Below are 21,453 nucleotides of genomic sequence, written 5' to 3' on the forward strand. Positions count from 1 at the left end.
ACGACTAATAACCCTTAAATTTAATTATGATATTCATTGTCAGCATACCTGAAAACGTTTAATAGTTTACATTTCGAATGTGAGCGGTTAATTGTAATTTATATAAAAAAATTACCAATTTCTTGGATAATTCTCCGATATTTCAGCGGAGTTATTATACATTTGGATTGCGTTTTTTTCCCTAATATAACTTGAAAGTTAAAATAAAATATCCTACTACTAATTTATGGAACATATCTTGCTACGTCACCCAAGCAGGTACGTAGGAAAGAGTTGTCTTGATTAAAGCATTCTTATCAATATATTGATTATGTTATTAACGGGGATCAGGCAGTATAATTGTCTGAAAAAAATCTATTTCCTCCGCACGTTTTAAAGTGTTTCTATATATTTAAGAAAACAAGACCGACAGCCATTAGTCGCGTGCTTTCGTGTAATGAGTGAATGCGTGAATGCAGGATCGACATGAAATTCTAAAAGATAAACATAAAAAAACGGAAATTGGACTGAAATGACTTAAATAAATAAACAGTAATTGACTTAGAATGACTTTAGTGAACTCAAGGATGAATTGAATGATCTTATGGATAACTTGAATGTTTAAAATAACTGGGTTCCTTCAAAAACAACTTGAATGATCTGGAAAATGACTTGAATGGCTTTGAGACTGACTGGTGTAAATTGGGTGATCATTTTACATAAAATTAATACAGAAAAGTGACCCCGCACTTTATATTACAAAGTTACAAACATAAGTACAGCATATAGTAAGAACAGATACGACACTTTGATCTTGGCCAAAACGCCAAGAAAACGGTATTTATTTGCTCCCCCACCGAGCAAATTAGCCACAACGCCGATTTTTAATGTAAGGAGTGAAGGGGATATGAGGACCAACTCACCGGGGAGTAGGGGAGCTGGGTAGTGATAATTGGTATGAAGGGTTGGTATTTATTTGTTCCCCACCGACCAGATTAGGTACAAGGCCGATTTGAAATGTGAGGAGTGAAGGGCAAATGGGGACAAACTCCCTGGGGAATAGGGGGCCTGCATAGTGACAATTGATATGAAGGGTCAGTATTTATTTGCTCTCCCACCGAGCAAATTAGGCACGAGGCCGATTTTTATTTTGAGGAATAAAGGGGAAATGGGGACCAGCTCCCCGGCGAGTACGGGAGCTGGATAGTGACAATTCGTATGAAGGGTTGCCCCTACATTGACTAAAGTCTTTTGTGTGGGGTTGGTATTTATTTGCTCCTCCACCGAGCAAGTTAGGCACAAGTCGGATTTTTTTTATGTGAGGAGTGAAGGTAAATGGGAGGCAGGCCCCTGAGGAGTAGGGGAGCTGGATAGTGACAATTCGTATGAAGATTGACCCTACATTGACCAAGGTCTTATATTTGGGGTTTCCCTCACATATGGTCTTTGCTTGCAGTATCTGCCGGAACATATATTACACTTTGATCTTGGCCACAAGGCCAAGAAAATCTTTAAAAACTAAGAACAGCATCTATTAACAGCAGACCTTTGGTCTTAACCAAAAACGCCAAGCACAAAAGTGTTACGGATAGACCGACAGCCCGACTGACCTACAGACCGACCGATCGACAGACCGACCGACCGGCCGACCGACCAACGGAGTTACTTAAAGAGTTGCTTGCACGCGACTAAAAATGTTTGGAATTATGACCTTCTAACTTCGTTCCCTTTCCCCACCTCCAGAACCAAACTTGAAAAATACCTACGATTTCATCCTCTATTACAGCTACGTGGCAAAGAGGCAGGTTCTCATTTTATCTTTTATTTATAGGGGAAAGTCCTAACCCATTGTAAAATGTTAAATTGTTATTCTATTTTTGTAAATCCTTTTTTGTATAGTATCATTAAAAGTCATTCAAACGTTTAAGCAACAGAAAAAAAAATAGGAAAAACTCCGTTAATTGAAGTCGTAGAAAATACCAGATAGATAAAAAAAATAGGTAAATAGACATAGTAGATATTTTCTTTAATTTTTTAATAGAAAAAACATATTTGTTTTAGTTTTTTGTTTGGAAACAATTCCAATATTTAATAAAAATACAGTCAGAAAATTTGTTGAAAAAGTTTGGAATGCTAAAAAGGACCTTGATTTTGTATTATCGTATGTTTATAGTATTTTGTTGTGATTATAATTATTTCAAAAGTAATATAAAAAATGTAAAAACAATTAAAATAAAGAAAAATAACGTTACGTTTTAATAGATAATTTGTGCATTTTATTATTATGTTTTAATATCAAATTTCACTCCAAACAAGGCACAGTGCCACATTGAAGTAGAGGGTTCCTACCGGGAACATAAGTTGCAGGGGCATTATGAAGAGAGATGAGTTGCAAGATGTATGTTCACATTACACTTGAACTTCTGCATATCAGTACAGTTGAGAACGCAGAATCACGGCGGGAGTTCCAAAGTCTAGCTAGTGGAAGAACTATTGGAGTAGAAAGATTTGTTACACCTAGAGATCTCTACTGTGAAGTGGTGGGACTTAGCTACTTGTAGGGTTTATCGGAGGTAGTCACATGGATGGAGTACACGTTCTTTTAGTTCGTCAGGGAATTCACCATTAAAGTACTTGTCGGACAGGCCGAGGACTGCAACATTTCGCCGGTGGGGCAGAGTCTGATGCATAGATGACAGCTATTAGGTTGCCGACTTTTTTGGACCCCTGTCCATCTCCTTCAAGTGAATGGAATTTAAAAGAAGTACTGTCAGGTAATGAGTTCTTGGCCGTTGGTATTCGTGCTAAGGTTGCTTGTAAATATTGAAAAAAAGAAAGCTTACACTTGCCATTATTGAATTTGATCATCCATTTTTATTCCCATTCCACTATAGATGGGAGTTTTTCCCCTCGTTATAGAGAGTGGTGTCATCAGCAAATATAATCATCTCAGAAACACTTTTTATCAGGGAGGTCATATATAAATATCAGGAATAATAAATGGGCAAGGGTAGACCCCTGAGGTAAATTCACATTTATATCATACTGTTTAGATGTACGACCTTCGAGATCAACTTGGATTTTTACCTTACTTAAGAAAGATTTAATTACATTATGTATTCTTCCAGTGAAACCATATGATCTAATTTTCCTGAGAAGACCATGGTGACATATCCTGTCAAAGCCTTAGATATATCGAGGGCTACCACTCTACACTTACCTTTTTATCCAATAACCGATGAGGAAATTTTTTAAAAAGTACAACTAATTTTATTTCTTTGTAACGAAAGCAGGACATTTTAAACTACTTCAGTTATATATATATATATATATATATATATATATATATATATATATATATATATATATATATATATATATATATTAGTCCGTGCGCAAAAGAGCGGGAAACAAAATGTTTTAAATAAAAATAATAATAAAATAACAATAACAAAACTTTCGTTGGCGAGGACTACTATTGAGCTTAACCAGTTATACAGTCCTTTAAAAATTTGCATCTCTATTTTTCTCCTTATCTACTGAATATTTTAATGGAACCTATATGAAATATGTTCCTTATTAAACTGTAAAGATGGTCTATTCTGAAAGAAGTTTAAAAACATTTAATCTAAAAAAGTTATTTGCAAGTTTTTTTTTAAAAATCAGATTTTCTCATAATACAGGCATGTATGACAAAGAAGGAGTTGCAAAAAAGACGTGTGGCGTGTGGAGAAATAACAACTGAAAGAGAGAGAATATTCAGACCTGTAATAATACAAAGAGGGGGGGTTGCAAAAATGAGTTGTTGGGTGAGGAGAAATACAAACTGAAATAGAGAGTAGGAGAGTGGTTATGAATACATGCGAAACGGCATTCATTTTTTTTAAATCCAAATTACTAAAGTAAATAAAATACTGTCGTAAAAAGATACGATACAAGTTAGAAAAGCATTTCCTCCAAGACATTTTTACTATAGACTTTCAAAATAAAGGTAAGAGATTCAATTTGAAATTTATTTATCCTCAAAGTACACTTTTATACATTTTACAAAGTAAGCTATTACATTTTTATACCTTATTTTGTAAAATTAAAAAAAGTGTATTTGAAGATAAATAATTTCAAATTGAATCTTGTACCTTTATTTTTAAAGCCTATAGTAAAAAAAAATTTGTTGAACAATTTTCATGCTTTGATTAAATGCTTTTCTAACTTGTATATATATATATATATATATATATATATATATGTGTGTGTGTGTGTGTGTGCGTGTGTGTGTATGTATATTCAATGACAATACACGCATACCTAGAGAGACATGCACACACGCTTAGACACAAACTAACACACTTAAATAAATAAAAATATCTACTATCAATTTTTTTATAAGGGTCATGCAATATTTTTCTGGGTATTCTCTACGGTGATTTAGGAGCACTGCATTATTGTTGGTAGATTTTATGTATGTTGAGGCTGTGCATTTTATGGAGTTGCTTGAATCTACTAATATATTGAGAAATGGTATTTTGTTATTCATGTTTGAGTTATGTTTGAATTTAGGGACGAAAAATTTTTTTTTTTTAAATTTAGTTTAGGTTGAGGCGTAAGTAAAATCAAGCTGAGTATAGATTTCCCGAGAGTAAACTGAAAGTGGATGGTCTTGATATAAATTATGTTAAGTCGTTGCCTTACTTCAGCAGCAATCGTAATCGTAGTGGATCCATTGATGATGAAATTGTTCACAGGATATCTAACGCTACCTATGCGTTCTGAAGTCTTCGTCACCACTTGTGAGATGAAAGGTGTATCGAACTGGCCACAAAAACCGTGTTCATCGTACTATTTTTCCCTCTATCCTTCTACGGTATTCTGAGTCATGAACTACTTACAGACATCACATTCGTCAGTCGGACTTATTTCATAAAAGCATTTTACGCTAGAGTTTTGACCTTACTCTTGCGACAATGTCTCACATGCTGAATTATTTAAACAATTCAAAATATCTGACATCGAACCATTCCTCATCGAGTCACAGTTGCGGTGGACTAGTCACATTGTGATGCACAGTTAGCTGGTTGATAGGGAAATAAATATTGTGCGGCCTTCGCTCGGGTACACGGATCTTGAAAAGTAATCTGTCTTAAATAAACATGCCATATAGGAGTCTTTAAAACAAAAAAGCGTAATCGCAAGGAATCAAGATCGCTATGTTTTCAAGGAATGCAAAAACAAAAACAGTATGATAGCCTAAGTAAGTTGAAAGAAAACAGAGAAATAGCCACACGATTGGCAGCTGCTCCGCTATCAGCAGCTGCCAATCCATGCTCATGTTCTCTATGCGACCTTGTTTGCCGGTCTCTTTCTGGACTGACAAGTTATCGGAGAACAAAACATAAATGAATTTTAAAATGTGGATTGTCGGAACCTCATACATCACATTTTTGTTTGATAAAAACCGGGTTGATTCCTATAAGTTGGCCAGTTGCTTACCAATCCTATTAGCCACAGGTGCCTTCCTTCATGTATGAATGTGCCACAATGATAAACGAGTGAAGTCAGAGTTTTGCGGTTGAGCAACTCATGCACACTTCTGATCCAAGATATGAGAACATAACTATTGTCAGTCCGCTCGAAATACATTTCTGGATTGCCAAGAATTAAAGAGAACTGTCCATGGTGATGAAAATAATGTTTCCGGCCACTTTTTTGATCTATGGTGTGGTTTCATGTGAAGACCAGATCATGCCACATCACATCTTCGAAGTCGATTTGAATGTCAACACCAAAGAGTACCTGGATGCACTAGATAGTGTTGTGATTACGTAGTGTACTCAGCTGGTCATTTGCAGATGCTGTGTGGCAGTAGGATGCCGCGGAAGATACCCTAGAATGGCTTCAGAATAAGCTAATAAATTAATACACTTCTCTCTGTACTCACGCGTCCACTGATCTTAATACGCTGGACTATTGTTTCTGTCTTTGGTCGAGAACACACACAGCATGCCATTTTAGCCATCAGTCTGGTCGCTATCTACCGCTATCTGCCCTATGTTTGCCGAACTCTCGTCGGCGTTTTGTCAAAAGCATGCTCCCAGTTCCGGCTCGTATCGATTGAAGATCCAGGCGGCTATATAAGTTAGAGGTCAGGTCTACTATATAATCAAAGTACCGGAATTGGTTTTTAAATAATAAAAATAAACTGTAACGTTTCTTTCTTTAGGACGTAACTTTTATCGTTCTACCATGTATGAGGAATTAAAAAAATATTTCAAGCTTGCAATTGACAGTACATGGACTGAAAATATATTAACATAACCTATCAAACATCGTAGAATATAAAGAGATATGTCAATTTTATTGGAGAAGATATTACATCGTCAAAGTCAGATTAAATTCTTATACATAAATATTTTAAAATATTTAAGCTTTCTTTTAGCTTCTTAGAGTTACACTTTATAAATATGCTTACATTATAGATAGCTCTCCGTGTAGTAGGAATATTTCATAAGAAAACCCTAAATTACCCTTTAATTTTCTACCGAGTTTCACTTAATCACACAACTGCGTTGATATTTACCCTCTGTCACCCACACAACAGCGGGTTTACTATTTAAAGTATAAATCCGAGAAAAATTACCAAATCCGGTGTGCTCATCCTTCGGCAAATATAACGTGTGTGTGAAGAATTCAATGTTCACATTGCGGAATGGTTAGCTCACTTCAACAAGACAGATGATGAGGGGAGGTTCTGTTAAGATTTCTTCATTGCTGATGACCTAACTCAGATTGTTTACTAACCCATCCGAACTTTGTACATCTTTCCTTCACTCAACGGCGATCCTCAGATTTCTTGGATGTATCAGTAAAGATGAAAATGAAAAATAACAAAACGTTAGACGTACCTCTCTATCGTACAGTATATAGATGTTCTATGGCTGACTGCGATAACTTCCATACATATTATATCAGATCTACTTATGCGTTTCATGTTTAAAAAGATGTGACGTCTATGGTATCAAACATGACAGAATGGTTGATTTTAAGAATAGATCGCTTTATATCCTTAAAAAAATTCCAGGAAAACCTTAATAGCCAACCGTGTTACTCTCCAGAATGTGTTGCTGCTGTGAGCATATAAACTACGTTTGTCATTGCTTCTAACGTTACATATGTACTGGAATTAAACCGCTGTCAGGACTGCCAACAACCACTGCAAAAGAGTACTAAAGAACGCGAGAGAAGTGTAGTGTTGCAATACTTTGGACGTATAATGGGGTATGATCGCACGCAGTCAGACGATTCTATTCATAAACGATGTTTCTAGGAACTGACGAATCGAATTAACAAACCAATCAGAAATCATGATTGCTCCATAAATATTAAACCTTTTTCTGTAGCAATTTCACATGTTTTTTTCCGTCTCGACACGGTAAGACTATCTTACTCTGTGGAACTGTCTACTGCAAACAAGTCACCTCTCAAGACTTGTGTGTAACAACGAACCATCGGAAACTGTTCTGTCTACTGCAAACCAGTCACCTCTCAAAACTTGTTTAGAACAACGAACCATCGGAAACTGTTCTGAAACTAAACGTGGCTTACACTTCTAGATGTATGCTCACTACGCTGTCCAAAGTAATTGAGCATCGGCTTGTTTCGACCTACATTTGAAAAAAAACCCAAAAAGGTCCTTGAACTGAAGCGGGTGCTCTATACAAACCATCATCAATGGACCTGAGGTATTTTTGTCAGAGTTAGACACAGCCGAACACTGTGCCAAGAACTTTTCAGCTAAGTCTACCCTATGCTAACAATGTCGCAAAACCTCCCCCCGTATTTTCTCCTGTATTTGAAAGCACGCAATGCGTCATACAAATATCTCTGCGTGATGGTACTAAGCTTCTGAAAGAATTTGATTACACTAAAGTAACTGGCCTCGACGGCATTCAAATTATAGTGCCGAAAACGCTTCATCCAGAAGTAGCCACATACTTACAAAGCTGTTTAAGATTTGTCTTAAGGGTAATTCCTTCTCAATACCCTGGGAAGTCTCATCAGTATTGCCCCTATTGAGGTATTCAGGTGAGTGGAAATCTCTCTCTCAATATAGACCAATAAGTCTCCACTGCGTCAAGAGTAGGTTGCTGGAATGTGTGTTTGATATTATGCAACCACCTCAGCAAGACTAACCCTCTTAATGACATGTGATATGATTTCTTTCTGCGGGATCAAAATCAGATGTCCTAACCGTTAAATGGTTTAATGAATCTCTCGACAAATGCTTGTCTTCAATTGTAATTGCTCTTGACATATCAGAGGCATTTGATAGTGCACGCAATTATGAGCCACTCTACAAGATCTCCAACTACGGTACAGCTGAAAATATCTTCTCAATTATTACATCTTTTCTCTCTGATAGGTTTCCAAAAGTGGTGCTTAGTGGGCAGAAATCCGAAGCTCACTGTAACAAACTGGAATCATTCAGGAATTAATTTTCAGGAAAACATTCTTCCTGATCTACATCACTTGTTTACGAGATCACATTCTTAGATCATTTGTGGGCATTATGCTGACGAAACTATAATCTATGCCAACACATCAAAGGCCGTAAAATAACCAAGTTCGCTCTGATCCTCTCCCCTCTGATCTTGAGCACGTGGTACAATTAAAAAGAGGGGACTAGTTAATTTAATGCATCTACAACCAAGCTTTTATCTTAACATCATCGACGCTTTATCTTGCCATCAAATGAAATTGCTTCGTCTTGAGGAAATCAATGTTTTGACAAGCTCTGAATCTGAACTATACTCCTAATTTGAAATAGAACACGTCGCCACAGTCGCTGGAAAAATAGTGGTATGCTTCTACCGGTAGCGTAGATATCTCAATACTTATTATATTATCTACCTTTCTAGGAGATTGCTCTTATAAAGATAGAGAATAATCAAAGGACGGTGTACTGTAGCAACATTTGGACGCGAGCTTCTAGAACTTGAAAGACTTCGAAATAGACTTAGTAGCCTTATGGGGAATGCCTTTTCTTTTCTCCGCAACCTTTTTCACACAGAAGAAATATTGCGAGCCTGCATCTGCTTTATGATTATTTTCAGTACTCGTCTGGGCAATAATCTTTATTCTACTATCGCCACACTTTAAATAAAATACTTGCCTAGCTTAAAACACTATTAATTATCTCTCCCATTCTTTATTTGAGCTTAAACCTTTACGTACATTCCATGAACAATGTTTCTATTTTTTAACTGCACGCCGGAGGGCATACCCCCGTAAGTCAACTGACTACAATATTATAATATTCAAGTCCAACGTAAACGAGTTATTTATGAGCCACCCCATAAGTAATGCAATTTGCTAAATTTCCAACTGGTAACATTTACAATGATATTGTCTCGTTGACGACTGGACAATTATTACCACACGTCCTTGTGTATCCTTCGGGCTTTAAAAGTGGTGATCTATTGAAAATTATACGAAAAAGTGCAAATAAAAAGCGTCTTCAATATATTAGATGTCTATTACGTAAGATATTAATGTTTAAAAAAAAATTAGAAATAGCATGGAAAAACTTATTTTTCAACTGGTTGTTATCGGCATTGACAGTATCAATTTATCAATAATCGAAAAAATAAAAGACGAACACCTCAGGTTGATGACAGGCATATTATGACTATTGAACACACAGAATATGACAGGCATATTATGACTAATGAACACACAGAATTTTACCCGGACTATTCTATATTGCCAGCCCACACCTGAATCTAATTTATTTCATCGCATCCCAAATCCGTTCATTCTGATGAAGTATAAACGCAATAGACCTACATTGAAAAATGCATCGATGTAAAAAATACGCATTAATTAATCTGATTTTTTTTCATCGTTCGATTCGTCATAATTGGAATAAGTTTAATGATAATCAATGAAAAATGATGAGGTAAATGTGAAGGAGAAAACGTTCCGAACGAAAATCGATTGAATTCAAAAAAGAACGCAAAGGACTTAAATTGATCATATATTTTATGAGTATCGAACATTTTATAACCTCTTTGCAAAACACATGTGAATATGTAGGCGCATGCACTCGTGCACACACATATACATACCTATTGACTAATAAACACACATTTCTATATATATGAAATATGTATGTGCATATGTGTTTAGGCGCTTATGTACGTATGCGTGTAAAGACAAATGGAACACCAATTAGTAGAGGCTTATACTTTGGAAATAGAAAGTATGTGCCGGACTCTATAAATAGTTACAGAAAAAACAACGTTTTCAGGATAAGTATCGCATATAGTTGAACGTCTGTGTGTGTGCCTGGTCAGGAATAGGCTCCTATATGGCTGACTATTATAGGAAACTGATCACATATAATGATATATGATTTACCGAGACACAGGAGTGGATATGCTTGATCTTGCATAATGATGATTCATTAAAATTGTGGGGGGTGCGTACGTGCTTGGTCCACAAAGTATGGAAGTAAAAAATGTAAAAATTTAAAACAATGTTTACAAGTGTTTTTGATATAGATGTACATAGTAATACTTTGATAGGTGTGTTTTAAACTAAATAGGGATAGTATAATGGAATTGTGTGGTCTGCGTTCGCGCCTGAATATAGAATGGAAATAGGCACACAATTGAATAAAGAGGTCCATCTCTATCTGCGTAAGTATACTTTGATAATTATATTTCAGTTTGAAGAAATGTGGTATAAGACAATTATGGGTTGTTTTTTTTTTTTAGCTTGACATCCATAGAATGGAAATATGTCACAAAGTTTAACAAGGTTTTTTAATGTAGAGCCACATAATATTGTGATAAGTGTTTCAGTGTGAACAGGTATGTATAATAAATTATGGGGTTTATCTATTTTATTTTTACTTTCATCATATTTTGCTTTGGTTTTGATACCCCCAAATTCGAAGCTATTTCTTTACAACCCTTTCTTTTCCATAACCTATCATACTTTCATCTATAAATATAAAAGCGAGAATGTGTGTATGTATGTATGTATGTATGTATTTATGTGTGCGTGTTCGCTTTTTGTGTAAGTCTGTAAAAGGTTTTTTTTTCCGAGAAGCAGTCGGTCGGCTCACAACTTCTTAAAACTTTTTATATCACATATAAATCATAATATCTACGTGTTAACAACGGAGGCCGCCTGTCTATTTAATTTGCTCGAATTTGAAAAGATAAATATTCTATATTTTTCGCTCGGCGCATGTGGATTAGGCTTTTTCGTATTAGAAAACCGATGCAAATTCTAGCGGTACTTTTTTCCGGTAGCGATCGCCGGAAATGTCCGAAAGCAAGCTTTGATCAATGTGGAAATTTCCCTTTATATCTGGCAATTGCTATTCAATTTGGGCGATCCCCAGGTTATGCGGAGATGGTCCCCCCACAATTCTTGGAAAATTAAAATAAAAAAAGCGTTCCTGCAGGAAGTAAAATACTGTCCCGCAGTTAATTTTGACCTCATTAAGTCATTAAAACGTGCACCTGTCAATTCTAAATATTTAAATAAATTCAAACGTGTTGCTGTTAGTATTTCGCCGTGGCCCAATTGTTAAAGTCGCACTTTTTTTTTACACTTTAATTTCCAACTTTGCCTCAAGCGTTCGGGTTGGATCCTCATGCTCATCTACCAAAACTTTTTACCCCCCCCCCCAAATGTTAATGTACCCAAAACCACAAACAACTCCAAACACTCGGGAAACGTCAGATAACCCCCCGCTAGTACTTTCATAAATCAGAGTCTATTTTCTGTAGGCTGTGTTTAAACTCAGTCAACGACGCGAACTTATATATATATATATATATATAGCCTGAAAGTTCCTTTAAAACTAAAGATATGTCCTTATTGTGAACATTATTCGTCAGTAAGTCAATTAATTTCTCATGTCGCTGACTAGTTGTCCTTATATAATGAACTAATGGTACTAAATTTTTAAATTGACATTAGGTGTTTACCATGCAACACTGTATATATACACACAGATATAGTATCTCGAATAATTTTTCTATCTATATATATATACACATATATATATATGTGTGTGTGTGTATTGTGTGTTTGTGTTCTGTGTTGTGTGCATTACTTCGTGTGTGCGTGCGTGTGTGTGGGTATGAGTGTGTTCACCATGCTTTTTTTTTAGATAATGATTAAGTAAAACGGTTTGATTTTTCACGTCTGACTATTTTCTATTTCCTGTAATCTGTTTTTTTTTGTTGTTTTTTTTTGTAAATTAATTGTTTAATATTAGTCCTGCTTGTTTTGTTGTTGTTTTTTTTTGTACTATGATTTCCAGACTAAATTAAACTGGATCGTTCATCGGGTGTTTATGTTCTCTACGCTTCAAAATTCTGGTCATGTGTTAGAGTTGTGAGGTGTTGCTAAATACTGAACGATATCTATATACAATAAGAACAAATCCATGTATACAGAATCTTATGTTCTTCACATATTTTATATGTGGGCCAGAAAGTGTATCTTAACATAAATATTTATGATTTGTTTTTTTTTATTCGTCTTCTTTGTTTACCTGATATAATTTCTTTTTTTTTTCAATCTTATACGGTTATAATTTCTTTCGCCGATGAGTTACGAATAAAATCAGACGAATGTACTACTGTGTTAAACATTCGAAATATGTATATAATATTTATAAAACGGTTCTTTTAATTTAGCAATAGTTTTCAGTTTATTATTACATTACATTATGACTTAGGTGCATAAAGCATGCTAAAATGCATCTGTCATCCTGTAGAATTTCTATTATTGTTTCTAGTTAATAAATATCGGTAGGTGAATAAATATGAATACTGAAAGAAGTCACACAAATACAAACTTGAGTTCCAAAAAGATAGTTAATGTTTTGGTTTATTAGATATTTTTAGATCAATTATAAATTATCACTAAACAATAATAAAGCCAATTAAAATTATTGTTAGAAAGACTAAGGCAATCTCAAATATGAGGTATATTCCAACGCATATTTCATGAGAGAAACACGTTTTTTTTTACTCATATTTTGTATACTGATATGTGGAGAAACATAGATATATACAGATATATACATAGTACTATTATATATGTATAGTTTGGAAAGAAATTTATTAAAATATTTCAGAAAAATTATGCTTGCATATATCTCATTTAATTCTGTAGCATTCCTGATTGTGTTTCGCTGACTGAAACATATTTGTAAACATGGGTCTACCGGGCCTCAAAAATTAGGCTGCACATGTAAATTTTGAAATAAAACCTTGCCAAATTTAAACAACATATACCACATTTGATTCGCCTTTTATTCCTCTAAGAGTTTATATGTATATATTTGATTTTTAATTGAAGTATCCTTGTGTTCACATGGATTACAAAATAGTTTAAAATTGTGAGAGTAAAAGAAACTCTACATCAACAAATAATCTTAAAACCAGCTTACAATATCTATTTTTTTAAATCTCCAATAGTACACTATCTTTATTTTATCATCTCTAATCGTAGTATCCTAAATGAGCGTACATCTTATCATTCTATCGTCTGAAATAGTCAGTTTTTTGGCACCAAATTTTAATTCCTAATATAAAGTTAATCATATTATAACATGTTAACCTACTCCATAATTAACATATCAACTATATACCTCATCCCAGTGGTGCTATAAAAAATGTTCCGCTAAGGTTGTCCCATTTCTCTCCAAACTTTACAGCAAATGCCTTAACGAATATCGCCTTCCTGAGTTATGGGAAACCGCTTTTGTTGTATGAGTTTTCAAGAATTCTGGTGAAAGAACTGACCCATTATAGTATCGCTTCATTCGTTTTCTCCCGCTTCTTGCCAAAATATTTGAGTCGTTAAATAATCAAGCTCTAGTCCATCACCTTATAGCTGCTAAACTCCTGACCGCCAATACATCAGGTTGTCCTCCACGGTCGTACATCTAAATGATATAAATGCGGGAGTACCTCATGGGTCTATTCGCAGAGCGTTACTATTCTTGATATTCATAACTGACTTTCCTGATAAAATTCTTTCTGAGATTGGTATATTTGATGATGTCACCACTCTCTATAACAGGCACGAAGGGGAAACAAATGAACTCATATCTAAGGAAATGGCAGAAACACTAGATGATGCCCTCCAATCTGTAGTAGAATGAGGAAAAATACATTCAATGTTGTCAAGACTAAGCTTGTCTTCTTCAATAATTACAAGAAGCATTCACTACCACTAATAGTAATGTCTAAGAACACATTACCCGATAGTAAACTCCTCGGCTCAACGTTTACAGGGAACATGAACGGGAATAGATACATTGAGAGCATTGCCAAGGCAGGTGCCTAGAAATGGGCTCTCTCTACCGTGCTAGAAACTTACTTACGCCTGAAAGTATCTTGTGCTTATATAAGGCCACCATTCGTCCATGTATGAAGTATTGTTGTCACATTTGCCCTGGCCCATCTGCTACATGCCTCTAACTCCTTCGCAGGGTTCAAAAAAGCGTGGCCAAAATTATAGGTCCTGAAGTGTCATCTAAGCGTCAGTCTCTGTCCCATTGATGAAATCTTGCACCCTCTGCCTGTTCTACAAGTGCTTTTATGGTGAATTCTCTGACACACTACAAGCACTATTACCCATTCGACGTGAATACCCTTGACAAACCAGACAAGCAGCTAAATCCAACCCATTCACAGTAGAGATCCCTAGGTGTAAGAAAGTATTCTACTACAACAGTTTGTATTCAATACAAAGTATTCTACGACAACTTGGCCTTTTGGCCAAGATCAAAGTGTAGTATCTTTCCGGCAGATACTGCAAGCTATGACTAGCTATGACTAGCAAAGACCAGATGTGGGGGCAACCCCACATGCCTGACCTTTGACCGGCTCCCATTTCCCACCTCTCGGGAGCTGGTCCCCCCTTTCCCTTCCCCCTCCCTTCACTCCTCACGTTAAAAATTGGCCTTGTGCCTAATTTGCTCGGTGGGGGAGCAAATAAATACCATCTGTTCCGGCAGATACTGCAAGCAAAGACCATATGTGTGGGCAACCTCACATGTAAGACCTTGGTCAATGTAGGGGCAACCCTTCATACCAATTGTCATTATCCAACTCCCCTACTCCCCGGGGAGTTGGTCCCCATTTCCGCTTCACTCCTCACATTAAAAATCGGCCTTGTGCCTAATTTGCTCGGTGGGGGAGCAAATAAATACCATCTGTTCCGGCAGATACTGCACTTAAGATAATTTGTACCAGTCAATGGAGGGGAAACCCTCTATACTGGGACAATTATTATTTTTGGTAACCAGAGTGCCCCCTTTTTGCCTACTTTTAGGGGAGCTGGTTTTTACCTCACATTAAAAACGGCCTTGTGCCTAATTTGCTCAGTGGGGGAGCAAATAAATACCATCTGTTCCGGCAGATACTGCACTTAAGATAATTTGTACCAGTCAATGGAGGGGAAACCCTCTATACTGGGACAATTATTATTTTTGGTAACCAGAGTGCCCCCTTTTTGCCTACTTTTAGGGGAGCTGGTTTTTACCTCACATTAAAAACGGCCTTGTGCCTTATTTGCTCAGTGGGGGAGCAAATAAATACCATCTGTTCCGGCAGATACTGCAAGCAATGACTAGCTATGACTAGCAAAGACCAGATGTGGGGGCAACCCCACATACCTGACCATTAACCAGCTCCCATTTCCCACCTCTCGTGAGCTGGTCCCCTTTTTCCCTTCCCCCTCCCTTCACTCCTCACATTAAAAATCGGCCTTGTGCCTAATTTGCTCGATGGGGGAGCAAATAAATATCATCTGTTCCGGCAGATGCTGCACTTAAGATGGTTTGTACCAGTCAATGGAGGGGAAACCCTCTATACTGGGACAATTATTATTTTTGGTAACCAGAGTGACCCCTTTTTGCCTACTTTTAGGGGAGCTGGTTTTTACCTCACATTAAAAACGGCCTTGTGCCTAATTTGCTCAGTGGGGGAGCAAATAAACACCATCTGTTCTTCAGATGCTGCACTTCTATTTCTTGTTCTCTTTCGGTGGAGGAGAAATCCTTCACGACTGAGACAATTTTTATTTTTGTACCTTTTCTCCACGTTAAAAAACGACCCTGGTGTCTAACTCTGTCCCGTGGGGAGGCATAGTAAATAGGTACAACAGTTTGTTCCCCAGAATGCTAGACTTTGGAAGTCCCTTTTCTGCTTTCCCCGCTGTACTGATATGCAGAAGTTCAAGGGTAATTTGAGCAGACAGCTTGCTACTCATCGCCCTTCATAATACCCCTGTAAATTGTGCGCCCGATAGTCGCCCACATTCTTCCAAGTGGCTATGTTCCTTGTTTTGGGTGAACATTGAATAATAAACAAACAAAACGAAAGTGTCCGTGATGCTCCTAAATCATTCGTCCTAGAGTTTCTTACAGGCAAACCAATGCTATCAAGATCTTCATCCTCTGATACGGATCTGAAACGGCTCTCCAATTCGAAGAATAGTGTATTCTTTTTATTTTTACTTTTAATTTTTTTTTTACATTTTCATCCCAAACAAGGCACATTGCCACTTTGGTGTATGGGGCTACTATCCGGGGAAACAACTACTGGGGTACTATGTAGGGATTTGGGCAGCAAGATGTTGGTTCACGTTGCACTTGAACTTATGCATATCAGTACTTTTGGGAAGCAGTGACCGGGAATGGAATTACAAAGTCTAGCTGTTCTGGGGAAGAAACTACTGGAGTAGAAAGATATTTTACATCTAGGGATCTCTACAGTGTTGGGGTGGTATTTTGCCGCTTGTCGGGTCTGTCGAGGGTGTTAACGTCGTGGGGGGCACACGTGCTTGCAGTTCATCAGAGCATTCACCATTAAAATAATTGTAGAACAGGCAGAGGGATGCAACGTTTTGTCGATGGGACAGAGGCTGAAGCTTAGATGCCAGTTTATGGCCTATCAGAGTTGTTACTCTCTTTTGAACCTTGTCGCGGAGCGAGAGACTAGTAGCCGATGCACCAGACCAAATATGACAGCAATACTCCATACATGGGCGAATGATTGCCTTATAGAGGTACAGGATACTTTCGGATGTTAGTAGTTTTCTAGCACGGTAGAAGAGCCTACCTTCCTCGCAGCGACCCTGGCAATGCCCTCGATGTAATTGTTCCAACTCATGTTTCCTGTGAACGTTAGGGCAAGCTTAAAGACGTTGTCTAGAGTTAAGTGCATATTGAAGATATTTAATTTGCGAAATTGTCAGCCTCAAGCCAATTATCTCTGTACAGACATAGGAAGAGCGGTCTGCATTTTGTCAGATGCCATGAAGATCATGACTCTTCATATGGATCGGAAGTGATTTTTAGCGACGAAAGCAAGTTCAATAGGCTAGGCAGTGATGGTAGGCTGTACATCCGTCGAAGAAGGAATGAACAATATAGCCATACGTGCACAATTTTTATGTTGCAATGTGGTGAGTTTCAGTTTTGTGTAGGGGGTAACCACTGTTGACCGAACATTTTGTAGCGTGCTTGGCTTGAAGTTGGATAATAAGTCTATATCAATGCAAGATAATGCTCCCATTCACACAGCTGGCAATATCAAGGGGTTCCTTACAATTATAATATTCCATTTTTTAATTGGCCTGCGCAACTTCCACAGAACAATCCTATAGAATACTATGTCATTACATCAAGCAATTGCTACAAAACGATAAAATTTCAAAACTGGAAGAAATTGGGACCAAAAAATAAAAGAGATGTAAAGTGCCCTTTTACCGAAGAATTGCTGCAGACTAATTCATTAGAATAACCCAAATATTGCAGGCTGTAATACTGCAGAAGTCCTATGCAACTAATTACTAAGTTCATTGTGTGCCTATTGCATTGTGTTGCATGAATGCTATAAAGTCACATTAAAATAACAATTTTCCATTCCTCAATTTGTATTTTTTAATTTTTTTTTATTTATGTAAACACTGAGACACTTCAATATAAACTGACCTATGAATATGTACAATTATAGAAAGAATAAAAGGCCAATTGAATTAAGTTTCATTTAATCTATCTTTCTTAAACAACACTATACATCGCAAACAGGCATGTCTAGAGCAAAATGTTATTACGTGCAACTCGAAATGCAGCTTCTATGATTTAACATTGTTGCTTTCGGTTTTGCTTCATTTATTTCTGATTTTTACGATTCAACTGGATTATCAATGTCATATAATAATCGATATTAATGAATATTTTTTGCCAAATTAAATGATGAGAAACTTCAAATTCTCAAGTAAATGTTTAAGATTAGTAGTTTACAAAATTCTTTACTCGCGTAGCATGTAATGTAGAATCCGTTATTTTATGTTAGAATATGAGTCAACTATACTTTGCGTGAAATTAGTCGAATAGTATAGGATTAACAGACGAACAACCGTATAAGTATTTTCCATACATGGAAATCTATGCAGATTTTTTTTCCGTTTTAGTAGACCAACTATCTATTTCTTTGACTATGTTAAAAATAAAAAGAATACATTCCATTCCTACTATAGTGAACACATTGCTAAGAAAATTCCAACGATGCCACCTATGCAAAAAAAGCTTAATATATAATATGGGTCTTTGTACTGTATTTCAGAGGTAATTTAATACAAAGGTTAAGTATAGAAAGTTTTGTAAACAGCAAATAAAACTTAATGTTTCTACTAAAGAAATATTAAGTTTTAGTAAACATTACATTATTATATTTATCATAATGTACGAATTAATTGATTTCAAACATTAAAACATTCATTCTAAAACTGGTACTGCTTGGAATTGATTAAAACATTTTCGAATGCTATTATGCATTTATGTGCTTAATATTATATGAAACTTGTTCTAAATTTAATTCAGAAAGAATCTTTAAACAATTGTATACTTTTGTCGAAACCAGCTTCAAATTGGTATAATTCACAGGAGAAATAATTAGAAATGAAAATAAACGTTTCAGGTTGATGAATAATGTTATGAACAACAGAAGTAATGAATTGTACAATGCAATAAATACGAAAAATCATGATAAACGTTTACACATTAAATAAGAAATACATTATGTGTTTCATCAATAAAAATGATTTTAAATATATATTGTTGATAAATGTAATCAATAGAAAATGACTTTTAAAAGCTGACTAAAAAAAATCGGCTTACTTCAGTATAGTGAATGTCCCGGTAAACTGTAATAATAGAATGATCGAATTGCTATTGGAATGCACACATTCCTAGAAAAAGATTAAAAATACAACATCGCGAATATGCTCAAAAAACAAAAGTTTGTAAGTTATCCAACCTGTTGTACTAACATGAACTGATAAACTAAATGCAACACTCTCACATAGTCTCTAAAATAACTAACGTATGTTTCGCCTTCGATATGACGCTTATCAACACCATAAATACGAAAACGATATATTGATAAAACATGATAAAAACGTGGATTTATATAATAAAGGGATCGGAAAGCGTTACATTCTTGATTTTGTCGTAATATATATATATATATATATATATATATATATATATATATATATATATAGATGAGCTTGTTACTAGGCGTTGCCAACCCGTACTATACGATTAAACGTGATATTCAGTATGTATTTTTTAATAATTAATCCTCTATTGAATATTATATATTTACGAGGAATAATTTGCCTACTGGACTAATTCGTAAAGAAAAGAATTTAAATAATAGTAATGATACTTTCGTTTAACCAACTCCGCCTGTGTGTTTTACAATATCACGAAAACTAAAATTTAAGCTTGATAATGCATTCATTGGAAAATCATATCTTATTAATGGTTAGTTTTACACATGGAAACGAGGAAATGATTTGCGGCAATTTAAAATAGGTTATTGTCTTTTTATAGTAATTTGCATTCATTAATAAAAAAATAATAATAAAAGCAAATGGTGAGATGCACTCGTGTTCATCATGGGGTTATTTGCTCTGTAGTCGAATGCTTTACAGCTGATTCATATTCCCAGATGTCAATAATACAAAGTTGCTCCAGAAGAAATAATTTTTATTTACCGGTTAGGTGTAATGAAAAATACTACTCGGTTAAAATACTTGTTAATCTATCGCAATAGATTATTTTTCAAGGACTAAATTGTGTTGATTGTTGATACTTTTGTATGAATTTATGTAAAAAATATATGGTAGAAAACAGCCGGGCATATAAATTAGCTTTGTGTGAAATTTGCAAAAAAATAGGTTTAGCCCTTTCGAAACATATGAGGAAAGAACCCACACACACATGACTGTTATATATATATATATATATATATATATATATATATATATATATATATATATATATATATATATATATGTTATGCTTGTGTGCCTGTCTCTATGTGTGTGTTTGTGTATGTTAGTGTATGTTTAACGTTTAGCTGTTGATTTCTGAGGTTGAATAACTAATGGCAGAACATTTTATATATGATGTACTTGACTCTTATTATTGTAAAATGTAGCAGTATTATGCAACGCCCAACTGCATTTTTCTCTGAACAAGCAAGCTTACATTCAGATCAATACTGCAATGAACACAGTAGAGAGGAATAGGATTAAACTGATAGAATTGAACAGTTGTCTTCCTTATACTTTTGTTATACAAGAAAGGATATGATATTAAATAGTCTAGCGTTGAACAAATATAAATATACACTGAACCTCATGACAAATAAGTTAAGATATGCATAAACATTAAGTAGCTAAACAGTTATAAAATCATTGCTGCCTCATGAGAGTATAATATAATTAGCATAAATTTGCGAGATAAAGAAATAAACTGTAAAGAAAGTATTCATATAAATAGACGTTCAAGAACTAGAAATGAAATGTATGCGGTAGAAATAGTAAATAATGCAATAAAATAAAGAATAATAATAATAAAATAAAAACAGTCGGAAAGAAAACAGGCAGTTAAAAGGTACTTTTTCACAAAATAAATAAGCAAATAACAAAAAAGAAAATATGACACCAATGATAGAAAAATACAAAGACATAATGTTCTTGATTGTATTGGGCGAGTTCGTACTCTTCACGGAATAAGGCTATGTCTAATGTTTACCATAGACAGGAAGCTCTTACAAGCATTCTACATAAAGGACATTTCTTCTGACACTACACGGATGTGGGAAAAGAAATTAGTTCCGTTTTAGTAAATCACAGAGATGTTTTCACAGATATCATACCGAGAGGAACCAAATGCTTCAGCCTCAACGAGCACATGCCATGAAATTTACCACCCACTAAAGAGACACAATAAGATTCACTTATTGTTTAGTACCAAACTTGGTGGCCATAAAAAAAATTAGAAGCTGTTTTAAAACACTAAATCAAGTCTAGAAATGGTTTACAACGTAGCTTACGTTACAAAATTACCATTTAAAAAAT

At 35.3% G+C, this 21,453-nt stretch overlaps 1 pseudogene; it reads right to left on the reverse strand.

The window, feature by feature from the left end:
• Positions 1-680: 680 nt before the first annotated feature.
• LOC145284326 (U2 spliceosomal RNA) lies at positions 681-818 on the reverse strand (annotated as a pseudogene).
• Positions 819-21,453: the final 20,635 nt, after the last annotated feature.

This window comes from Euprymna scolopes, chromosome 8, assembly GCF_053919585.1.
Source record: "Euprymna scolopes isolate OS-2025 chromosome 8, ASM5391958v1, whole genome shotgun sequence".
NCBI classification, from domain to species: Eukaryota; Metazoa; Mollusca; class Cephalopoda; order Sepiida; family Sepiolidae; genus Euprymna; species Euprymna scolopes.